The 4,766-nt window shown below is 38.1% G+C and overlaps 1 pseudogene; it reads left to right on the top strand.

Moving 5' to 3' along the window:
* The first annotated feature begins 209 nt into the window (after positions 1-209).
* On the top strand, positions 210-1,370 carry LOC102961474 (annotated as a pseudogene).
* Positions 1,371-4,766: the final 3,396 nt, after the last annotated feature.

Below are 4,766 nucleotides of genomic sequence, written 5' to 3'. Positions count from 1 at the left end.
TAAGAAATAAAACGCTAACAGCACTCCATCTGCTCCATGTACTCAACAAGTCAGAAGAAAGACTGATCTTGTTAAGCAGAGGCATGGGAGATGTAAAAGAGACCCCAATCATACTTACAGAGGTGAAAATGACAATGTCTGAGATAAAAATAATCACTAGGTCGGATGAACAGCAGAAGAAACATTGCGGAATAAAAGATTAATGAACTTTCGAAGATGGTGTCTTTAATGAAAATTGATAGAACTACATTCTTGAGAAATATGATGGACATCCTCCAAAAGAAGTAAATGCTGTTCCTGAGGGCTCTGTCATTGCCAGAGGAAACCGTTTCTTTGCAGTAGAAAACACAGATTGAATGTTAATGACTTACAAAGTGAATTGAGACTATTCTTGTTCAGTCCTGGTATCTAATCATAGTGGCTACAAAAATTCTAGAGAGCAGAAGAAAATATTGGCCAAATATTTCTTAGCAACTTCTGATAATCTAGATGATACATAAGTTACGTGGTTTTGGCTACAGAGGAGTGTCCTTCCAAGACACCACTGGCATAGGAGCGTCTGCTCACTCGGTTAACTTCAAAGGAACAGATACAGTAGCAGGAATTGCTCTAATTAAAAATACAGAACAAAAGATCCTGTTCCAGGCTATTCTGTTCCATTGGCACAATACGGTATCACAAGAGCCTGAGGTAAAGACTGCAAAAGAGATGCTTTTGAACATCAAGTAACACAGCTTTCATTACTGCTTGTATCTGTAGTCAGGAATAGCTATAGCATTTATAATGTGTGCGAAAAAATAGGGGATGAAGATCTAAGACTTTTAATAGTAGCAAACTGTACAAAGGCACCACTAATAATTAGACCTGATTCTTGAAATCCTCTTAACACTATAGTAAAGATTTTAGATATTTTAGGTAAGAAATTCCCTATTACTGAGAATTCAAAGGGCTACAAGTTGCTGCCATGCTATCTTAGAGTTAGTCAAGGAAACGGTATACAAATACCTCAGGTGAAACTGTGAAAGGTATAAACCGAAAACAAAACAACAACAAAAAAGAAGTGTTAAAAATATTTCCTTTGGTTCTGGTGGCGCTCTGCTCCAGAGGCTTATAAGGTATCTCTTGAATTTTTCCTTCTTGTACCCCATGGCCTTGGGATTATTGTCTTCAGGAATCCATTTGCTGATCCCAACAAAAGGCCCCGAAAGGGAGGATTATGTTTACATAGGAAACAGCAGAGAATTTTGTTACACTTGAGAAAAGGACACCTTGAAGAACTCCATCGTGATCTTCTTCTTACTGTCTTCAAGAGTGGGAGGATGACACGACACGAGCTGTTCATAATTAATGAAGAAAAAATGCAAAACTGAAGAATGAACTGGAAAAGCGCATCACATTAAGCTTTGTTTTATGACTGAGTATGTGAGCATGTTGGGGCGGGGCATACATGCAGACATGTGTGTATATAACATATAATGTTATTTTCACAGATGTATATCTTCATGTTCTGTGATACATTACAGCCCTATTACTTGTTGATTTACGAAAATACTGTTCTTTTCATTTTTTTCCAATGTTTAGGTAATCTCTAATTAGGAAATGCATTTAATCAGGTAAAAGATTAATGGTGAAGTAAGCTTTTTAGGGCCTTATGCCAATAGATAGTAATTCAATCTGGTACTGATCTTCTCACAAATAACAGAACTAAGAAACTTTTATATATAACTGGAGATCACATGAAACCGATTTAATAAAATTACCAGTTTTTAATGTTTATATTTAACTTGTATTTTTATGTAAACAAGATTGTGTAAGGTATATTTAAAGCCTTAATGATTTCAGATTCTTTCCAACTCTTCGTGATTTTTGAGCACAGACTTTTAAAAACATATCTGAAAATAAAAGACACTGCCTTTTTTTTTTTTCATTAAGCATTAAATAAAATACGGCCTTAACAAAGTTGTTTGTGTTATTAGTTTGAAAATTATGCCAGGACAACACCTGGAGAAAATCAGTTTGCAAACCTACAATACGTGGGAAATGTGGGGTAAGGAATTAGTGGGAAAACTCATGAAGTCCAACTTACGTAGCATTTAGTTACACTTGAGCTGGTGAAAATGCTTCATGAAAATGTCTTCATCACCCCTGAGGAGAAGCCAGTGGTATGCTAGAGTCAGCTCCCACCCTATGCGTCTCTCCCAGCTCCCAGTGACATGAGTGTTCTGGCTTGAAATCAGCCATGACTGGATCATTACACCACGCAAACGAGCTAATGCCATGGATTAGGGCTTTTTTCTCTTTTGAAAAGTCAATAATTAAACATCTGGAGGAGGAAGAGCCTACACACTATGCACTGTGGGTAGCAAAATGGAAGGCGCCTTAGGTATGGTTCCCAGAGAGACAGAATCTAAGATGAGAACTTATGCGTAGGAAGTTGTCTGAGCTATGTCTTTTATTTTCTGTATTCTGAGGCTTTGACATTTGGAGACTTGCCAACACTAAAGGAGCTGCCCAATTTCTAGGGAAGTATACAACCTGACTACAAGTGTGTTTTTTGTTTTTTATTTATTTTTTGTATTTTTTTCAATTTTATTTAAATCCAGGTTAGCTGACACATAGTGTAATAATGGTTTCAGGAGTATAATTTAGTGATTCATCACTTATGTATGACACCCAGTGCTCATCCCAACAAGTGCCTTCCTTAAAGTGCGTCACCCTTTTAGCCCATCCCTCCACCAGGCACCTCCCTAGCAATCCTCAGTTTGTTCTCTGTATTTAAGTGTGGTTTTCAATTTTTAATTTTTTTGACGTCTATTTTTGACAGAGAGAGAGAGACAGAGAGTGAATGGGGGAGGAAAAGAGAGAGAGGGAGACACAGAATCAGAAGCAGTCTCCAGGCTCTGAGCTGTGAGCACAGAGCCCAAAGCAGGGCTCGAACCCATGAGGCACTAAGTCATGACCTGAGCTGAAGTTGGATGCTAAACCGACTGAGCCAACCAGGTGCCCCTTAAGTGTGCTTTTTAAATGCAAACCCAACAATCCAGAACCCACATCCCCAATCACCTGCTCTCACCACTCCAGTGCCAGGTACCAGGCTACTAAGGGCAACCTCCATGCCCCAGATTCTACAGACATTTTCACAAAATTTGCTACATTTGTTCTTTCCCTTGAAAATCCTAGTAATGATTACTGCTCGCAGTATCTCACCCTCCCATTGCCTCCGGACTGACCGTAGTGTTTCTGTATGTTGCTACCATGGTGTAGTGTGCCCCTTCTTCTTGACAACTAACAAACTATTCTTTCAGTGACGACCACCTCTTTCACACCTAAATAATAATAAAACCTATATTTAAAGAGAAATTCTTTGAAGAATGCTCTCAAGAACACACATTTGAGAAAAAAAAATAGGGTTGGGAAGAATGGATTTTACCTAGGATTTAGTCCCAAGAAAAGCCTCATTCAATCCTACAGAAATGAGATGGCCCTTCTAAGTCATTCCCATTGAAGTAAAGGACCTGGCTTTCATATGCCTATACTGATCAGGGTAGGGTGCGTCCAGACTGTAGAAAGAGGACTTGACCTTGGGCTCTAAAGAAATTCTTTGGCTGAGAACATCACCCAGAGAGGAACTCTCCTAAGTGTTATGAGCCACCAATATTCCAGCATCTGGAGAAAGCTCTTGAGTTCTCACAGAGGCTGGGGAGGTGCACCTCTGCACATAGCATGTAACATGGAGATAAAATCAACCGCCAAGTGCTAGCTTTTAAGATTCATGAGCTTTCTGATGCAGTCAACATCAGTGAGGAGAATAAATGCTGTAGTTGAAATGGTGCTAAAAGTTCATGCCAAATGCAAAGTCAGATATGTGCCTTCAACCCTGGCCAAAAAAACCCAAAAAACAAAAAACAATAAATGTAAAATAAATTAGCCATTTAAAACTTTACAAAACCCAACATACTGTGAAGATTTATCAGCTGGACCATGAAAAAAATTGACTGTCTTCAACAAAGCAATTAAAAATGAAGATCTGTGCACCTGAAGTCCAAATAAAATAAGCTTTAAGAGTAGAAGAAATGTAGAAATAAAAGTTTGTTGGATTTCTCCCTCTCTCTCTTTCCCTCTTTCCCCCCTCCCACCTAATTTGACTTTTGAATTTCTTATTTTGTAAAGTTGATGACTGACCAAACAGGATAGAGCGATTGACAATGGCTGATTAAGATCCTCATCCCCCAAGAACATACCCCACAAGGGCATAAAGACAGTGTGGATTCTGAGAAGCAGCAGGGTGATTCTAAGGAAATTTCCTGTTTGTCATTGGCTGTTTTCTCTCTAGCAATTAGGGAATAAAGGATGTGCAAACCACACTTACCACTATTTTTTTATTCTAATAAGCCATGACAGAAACAAAAAATAAAAAAAAATTAAACAGATACCATGGTTGAACACAAAGTCCTATAGATTATTCTGTAAATTAGAAAAGAAACAAACAAAAAAGAATGTGTTTTATTCAAAGATACTGAGTAAATTTACACCAGAAAAGAAAATACCTAGAGATTGCATAAGAATTCTTAGAAACAAATGTAGATGAGGAGAGAGAGCCAGTCAAGAGAGTAGCACAAAGGCAGGACCACACTTCATCATGACTAGTTGAATATATGGAGATTTCTCCAAGGACACATCTTCTTTAAAACATGTTGCCTTAGTGCAGTGGTTTACTTGCTTCTTGATGCTTTCCTTCCATTCTATTTCAGATATGAATATAGCTG

This window comes from Panthera tigris, chromosome A1 (assembly GCF_018350195.1).
Source record: "Panthera tigris isolate Pti1 chromosome A1, P.tigris_Pti1_mat1.1, whole genome shotgun sequence".
NCBI classification, from domain to species: Eukaryota; Metazoa; Chordata; class Mammalia; order Carnivora; family Felidae; genus Panthera; species Panthera tigris.
Note: the sequence above shows the minus strand (reverse complement) of the source record. Positions and strands in the feature narration are given on the sequence as shown.